Source organism: Abramis brama (assembly GCF_963993115.1).
Source record: "Abramis brama genome assembly, chromosome: 9".
NCBI lineage: Eukaryota > Metazoa > Chordata > Actinopteri > Cypriniformes > Leuciscidae > Abramis > Abramis brama.
In genome coordinates, this window is record NC_139971.1 from 25785157 (window position 1) to 25792790 (window position 7634).

General features: G+C 38.7%; 1 long non-coding RNA gene across 1 annotated transcript; it reads left to right on the top strand.

Moving 5' to 3' along the window:
• The first annotated feature begins 3393 nt into the window (after nucleotides 1–3393).
• Nucleotides 3394–4455, top strand: LOC311090127. The gene is made up of 5 exons (XR_014607841.1): nucleotides 3394–3431; nucleotides 3523–3632; nucleotides 3716–3781; nucleotides 4087–4172; nucleotides 4318–4455. It is a non-coding gene; the product is annotated as an uncharacterized lncRNA (long non-coding RNA).
• The last annotated feature ends 3179 nt before the right edge of the window (nucleotides 4456–7634 follow it).

Here is a 7634-nt window from a genome sequence, read left to right on the forward strand (position 1 = left end):
GCTTTATATACATGTTTCTGCTGATTGGACTGCAGTTTTGACACACCCACCAAACAAGAGAAAACGTATCTCAAACCCCGCTGCACACCGGTGCACGCCGTTTCCAGGAAACATGACGTTCAACCCGGAAACCGTAGCAAAACGTTGCGCACCGTTTTGAACTTGAACGTGCCCCTGTTGAGAGTGAGCGCTGGGTGTGTATGACGGGGAGCCTGTGGTGTATTCCAGAGAGCAGGTTATGTGACATGCTCGGGTATGTTAAGGGTATGTAGCGGATACCCTCAACTTTCGATTCCAAAAACTGAGGTAACTTTCAGGGTATGTAAGTAGCCATAGCAACCTACTCTCTGAACATAACCTGCTCCGGAGCAGGTTCTGTTCCAGCCAGGGTTTGTTTACTTAAGAGGTGTTAATTCTGCGTGCCCTATTGATGAGGCTCCTGTGGGCGTGACAGATTGATATAGTTATCGATATATAAAGTGCTATTAAGTGTTAATTTTTTATAGTATATAGCTATATAATTATCATCTCACACATCGTTGATCTGCATTCAGACGTTTTTTTTTTTTTTTTTTTTTTGCAACAGGATACTATATTCTATGCTATAATTTATTTCTATAATAAAAGACATGTATGATATGATATATAATATATCTTACCTTTCAAGCAATGTGGAAGAAATATATCTAAACAAAAAAGAATCTTATACAGCATGTTATCTTTGCAAGCACAGACTGTATTCAGTTTAATCAGTATTTATTTTTATTATATAATTAGCATCAAACAAACGATAAAGTTCTTAGTCACAGTGATTAAAGATTGTTAAACGAAAAGATTGAAAAATTGCACAACCACCAAATAGGACTAAGCACTAAGTATGTAAATCAGCATTTCACAAAAGAAGAAGAAGAAAGAAGTAATATGGCGCACTTTTTCTTAGCGTCTGTTTCCATGGTGACTCTTTGATTCGCGCTCTGTTGAGAATGTCTGGTGTGTTAACCATGAACATACTCTGAGTTGGATGAACTTACTCCCGGACGCATTTTTGGAACCAGCATACCTCGAGTAAGCAAGGTTTGGTTTAATCAAACGAGAGTTCAGGGTATGTTTGACAGTAAGATAACCTTGCTTTCTGGAATAGGTGACACCATGGCAATAACGTTTTCATTGTACAACATCTCTTCTGGTATTTATGAACAACAGGAGAACTGATATGTTTCTGACGTTATTTTTTTAATTAAATTTCAAGTATATAATGATAAATACTTTGCTTGTTACATACAACATTTCAACTGTAAATCATTTCTGATTAAGACGCTCCCTAAGGGACTGTTTACACGACACACTAAAAAAGGTACAACTTTTTATGCGTTTTGGCCGTTCGTTTACACAACAACAGCGTTTTGGGTGCCTGAAAATGCAAACTTTTGAAAATAGGTTTCAGAGTGCAAGTTTTTGAAAATGGTCTCTGCGTAAACAACAAAAACGCGAATCTCTGAAGACGATGACGTCATGCACATGCGTGTTACATTTTCTATAGTCTATAGTGTTTCATTGTCATCTAATGGCCTGGCAGCAGAATATAACGTTTTTAGTAGTTTTCGCGGATCCATGTGAATGGGGATTGTTTTGACAATGGTGTCGTATGTACGCGGAAAAACTCAAGGAAAAACTGTTGTCGAAAATCGTTGTCGTGTAAACGTACCCTAAGTGTATTAGGTCTATTCTTGTACTCAATCGTTTGATCAAGATACACTTTTTTCGCAGTTTTTTTACATAGTCTGTCTTATGAACTTACATTGTGTGGTGTCTGTCAGGAGTTAGTAAGCAAAGACACATACGCGACAGGAATAGCGAACTTCCTTCATCTTCTTTACTCTTTCACTTCCGTTCTCACAAACACTACGTTATTACACAACACTTCACTTGTATCTGAATAAGTCACGGCTGAAGGGCGTTGTTAGGCACAACGCGAATATGAAACATTGGCCGAGGTTCTCGGTTAAAGCCAGTGGGTATTAATGTCTGGCTATAATTGTTGTAGAAATTGTGTTACTAAGACTTCTGTACACCCAAATAGTTGAATTTCCAAAACAGCCTAATACATGAATGAACCTCATCGTCGATTATGGTCTAGCCTGAGTCTAACATCATAACTAACATGGTCAGGCTGGTTGTTTCCATGTTCTAATGCTGCGGCAGCTTCCCGCAAAAGCTCACTAACAGATTTTGCCATATCTCGTTGTCTCGATTACAATATAATCACATTTAAATAATTTTGTTTCACACATTCAACTCATGCACACGGGACATCGATGACTTCGCTTTACAGAAGGCGTGTCTCAGCGCCGTTACTAGAATAAGCCACACCCACTCATTAACATAGAATTTGCATGCAGGTTGTCTTTGAAAATGAAAATGAAAACTGTGAAATAAAAGAGGAATTAAAATGAAAACGAAAATTTACATTTGTATTTGAATTGTGTCACTATTATTGCATGAGCGTTACTAAAGAGCATTGTAAAAACTGTAATTGTAGTTTCTTTTTCACGTTTGGCTTTTCATTTTAATATTGGCAGTCTTGCCTCGAGACTGTAGTGAAAATGAAATGTGAAATCACCAATTGCATTTTATTTTTCAATTTGACAGGGATAATGCTGTGAAAATGAAATCATTTAATTTCATTCTCAATTTTGTCACATTTTTTGCGTACAGTTTTCTGTAATGAAATCGTTAATCTGGTTTTAATTTTAATTTTAATCATTTAATTTATTTATTTAAATTTGGCAGAAAATGCCTTCCATACGTAACCTTTCGGTGAACTGTTATGTCAGTTGGCGGGCGCACAGGAGCAAATAGCAAAATAGTCTTGTGCGCATTTACCTGCCATGGAGGAGCTGAAAGAATGAAGTACCAGTTGCAGCATATAAAGTGGCACAGTACACCTGCAAGAAGTCAGTTACCACAGGTTTCCATAGCTTATGTTGCTGGATGGCTATTTGGACAGTGTGTTTGAGTACACGGTTGGACCTCTTTATAGCACCATTCGCTGCCGGGTAGTAGAGAGAGGAACAATGGTAATGAATTTTCCTTCCTTCCGCAAAAGCAGCAGACGTAAACTGAACTCTGTCGTCAGTAAAAATACTCAGTAGATTGCAATGGTGGCTGAAGGCTGATGACAGAAATGAAACCACAGAATCCATAGTGACAGTGTGAGAAAAGGAGACCTCAGGCCATTTGCTGTAATAGTCAGTTAATGTTATAGCAAGTGTGGGGATCTACACAGTCAGGCACACAACCAGCTGCATCACATTCACCCAACACCCGGGATCACATGATGTTTTGGAAGGTCACATGACTAATCAGGAAGTGATAAGTGTTTGCTGGCTGCATGTCAGACTCTCTTTTGTGTTGGTGCTAGACACTGTTGTGTGAGTTGGGCTCCATTTTCATGCAGGTATAATTGGCATGTTTAATCACTACCATTTGAATTTTATTACTTATTTATTTCATTTTTATTAGGGTAATTTTAGAAGTGCGTGTCTACTCTTCACGGAGGACACAGGCTTCTGCATGGAGTTTTAACAATTATGCGATCATCCCAGTGTTACCCGAGCTGCTGGGCTGGACTGGTAAATGCCTCAATATGCACATTTTCCATTGAATGTTTTATACCTGCATCGGAACATGTTTTAATGACTTTTTCTGTCCGTAGCAACGGAATGTTCACCTTTTCTCTTCACGTGTCAGTGCGCTGTGGGACAGTTGAGCATACTGAAAAGTAGGCCTATATTTTCTAGTTATGTTTGAGTTGACTATGCTATGCTGTTTAATGAGGTTGGCAACTAACATGCTTGGTTTCTCTTGAAAAGGGACCAGGCCAGCCACTGTTTTCCTGTGATTAATAGGCATTTCTTTATTGCTTTCTGTTGTTTGTTTGATTATTTGTTTGGTTATCTGTGATTTTGTCTCTGGGCCTACCACTCATGTGCCACATTCATAGTAGAATTTATTATTTTGTTTGACCAAGTGTTGCCATTAATGCTGGTGGTTCTCCTCCCTAACTACAGTATGTCTTCTGCGTAGGTTATCCCTGTACAAGGCCGGATCCACACTGATGCTTTGCCCCTTCTCATCAGGGGACCACACTGACTGGGAGAGACACTGTACTGGTATGTACTTATAGATACAACACGGTGTGATATTTTGTAGTGGTATCTAAAGATCTTAAGTGTGTAGTGCTTGCTGTGTTGCATGCTTCGACTGGTGTTGGGTTGCTGTCTCCTGTTTCTGTCTCCCCATGGGCCTCCTGAGCAGTGGTTATGCATTGGCTGATCTGACCTTCCTAGACTGAGGAAAATCCACCAGTCATTCATCGCAGTATTTTTAAGATCCATCCTAATAACTTTTCTACATCTTTTGTACTAAAATATAATAAATTTGGAATACGTTTACATATTTGCCTCTTGTCGACTGTCCCTTTGAGGGGGGAAAACATAGAATTAGCCACACTATATTCACAGGAAGATTTGTGGTTCCTCCTACCCATTATCAGGGGGTGGCGTAGTTAGACTAAAAAGAAGGTATACTGCTTGGCAGGTACCACACACACCTGCTGTTGGATGCAGCAGTTTCAAATGGCCGACTATATCCTGGTGTTTTTGCAACTACGGGCACTTTTAAGTCCCAGCAGTGAAATCACATGATGCTTGATAAATATAAATGGTGACATTACACACATTGACTTACAAATAGTTACTGATTAATGTGAATGAAATGAAATATTATTATATTATTATTATATACTATTTTTATTCATGACCCACAACTGTGGTCTCAATGCTAAGATGCGTAAAATTAGCTAATTCTTTTACAATATTGTCACACCGCATGTTTGTGTTTTGCACCGTTTTCCACTGTTGAGAAAGTTGTCGTTGTTTCTGATTAGTTCTCATTTAGTTCATGTGTGTATGTTTATATGCACATTTGTTTGTATACTTAATGTCCCCCTGTGGTGAAAATCAAGATTTTAATGTTGTTTGTTTGTCTATGTGGTGTTTTTAATATGCTTTAAGACAGTGGTTCTCAATTCCAGTCCTCGGGACCCGCTGCTCTGCACATTTTGTATGTCTCCCTTATTTAACACACCTGAACCAGATCATCAGCTCATTAGGAGAGACTCCATGAACTGAACTGAGTGTGTCAGATAAGAGAGACATACAAAATGTGCAGAGCAGTGGGTCCCGAGGACTGGAATTGAGAACCACTGCTTTAAGACAAACCATGTACAAATGCATAAGTCAACACCATTGCTGAGAATTGTCTCCTTAAAACTGCAGTGAACCAAAGACAGTCTCAAAAACGCGGTTTGAAATGATCAGGGCAATGTTCTGCTGGGAAACCTTGGGTCCTAGGATTCATGTGGATGTTACTTTGACACATACCTGAAGATTGTTGCAGGCCAATGGTGTTCATGGCTAAGGCTAATGCACACTGCAAAAACTGTTCAGGAATGGTTTGAGGAACATGACAAAGAGTTAAAGGCATTGCCTCTGCCTCCAGATTCCCCATATCTCAATCCGACTGAGCATCTATGGGATGTGCTTGATGAAAAAATCTGATCCATGGAGACCTGGGCTGGGTTTCCCGAAACCTTCTTAACGCTACGTCGTTCTTAAGTTACAACCTTAAGCTGTACCTTATCGTTAATATGTGTTTCCCAAAACGTTCTTAGTTAAGTATACCTTCTGTAAGTCATACGTTCGGAAGGTTGGTCTGGACCACTCTTAGCTTTACCTTATCACTGTTGCAGGTCTATATGAATATAATTCTGAAGTTTTAATACACCCAGACAGTGTTCAGTTAGGCTAATTCAAGTGTTTTCATGCAAAGAATAAAATTGTCATTACACTGATTGTTGTTAGAATTTTAATTATATTATTACATATAATAAAATTTTATAAATTTATTTTAATTAAAGAGCGCTTTTAAAGGCCAGTGAAAGCATAGGCTACTGTCAGTTAAGTCCTATTCGGACGCTAATATTGTTTCTCATGGGCTCGTCCGGTATTTTAAACATTTACAGGGGTAAGTCGGTTATTTTAGTGCCGTCTGAATCCATAATATCAGTGTTTTTTTTTCTCACCCAACCCACGTGAAAATCCCTTGCCAAATTACCTACTGTTTTTTGACAAACAGGTCGTACGGTAATTTAATTGCCGTCTGAATCCACATCTCTGCGTTTTCAAGAAGAGATTCAAAATTCACTGTTTAAATCCTTTTTGATCACTGCCGAGCACCGTACGTGACGTACACTTTTATTACTGAAATGCTTGAAAGTATTTACAAGAACAATATTTCATAGCAGCTCCACCTCAGCGAACAAAAATGGGAAAGAGAAGAAAGCACATAAAAAAATTAAATGGTTATTATGGCAGCAATATATGATACAATTTTAAAATATGTAGGCAATGCTATTATAGGCTATTATAGTTTGGACTATTTTTTATAATATCCCATGAGTCCTATTAAATGCAATTTCAACTATTTCTAAAGTGCTTTTTTTTATAAAGAACACCGCTTTCTCACATAAACAGCCCCTGCACGAGAGAATAATTGATTCTCGAGCCATCGATATCAACCAATTCAGCACCATCGCCACGGACAGCACCGGGTAACGTCGCACGTAAGAAGGTATATCTTAAGCAGCTTCCTAAGTTATAGTTCGGGGAACACACCTAGAAATAGTATACCTTCAGTTTAGTTATACCTTAAGAGTCTTCGTAGCGCGCTTAGAGACAACGTTATCTGGAAACTCAGCCCTGGACGTGTAACATATAACACACACACAGAGTTGGGTATAGGAAGAGGGTTAAAGCTGAAGTAGAGTAAAGAATAAAAGCATGGAATTTTCACAATATTTGATATTCAGCAGACCAACAGCCTGAAGGAAATGTCAGTTTCTTAGTTTTAATACACCTTCATAAAAAGGGGTAGTTGATGTATCAAATAAGAAGTCAAAGACTGTTGCATGCACTTAGTTTGCCAGTGCCAGTTTGAAAGAGTCCTGGTGCAATTTGTTGAAGCTCTTATTGATGTTGGCTGAAGTTATATTGATGAGAGAGATCTGGGTTGATGCAGAATGTCTTTGATTGGAAAGACAAGGCTGCCCTGGCAAAAACGTAGGGGTCCTTCGGAGACTTCTAGGAGACTTTGGAGACTTCTACTCCTTCTGCCTTAATCGGGCCGCTTTCGGCCCGCACAATTTTTGCTAGCTGGGGTTCAGCATCATCTTCACGTCAGAATTTCTCTCTTGGAAAAAGGAGGGGGGGTCTGATCTTGTGATCAGTGATCTCATAGGTGAGTGAAACAATATGGAGTTAAACATTTGAAGGGAAAGTTTATGATCCTTTGTCTTCCAGCAGGTTGTTTTGCATATGAAATCGGGTGTTAAGAGAAGAAACATCAAGATTCTTAAAATACTAATGTGCTACAGAGTTAGAAAAATGTAATGTAAATGAACACAGGAAATTAAAATTGCAGCTCATAGATACCAAACATGCTAAAGCATCCATGTGATCTTGTTTATCTAGAGCAATTTTTAATCATTCCAAGAGTTTGAATTAATACACATC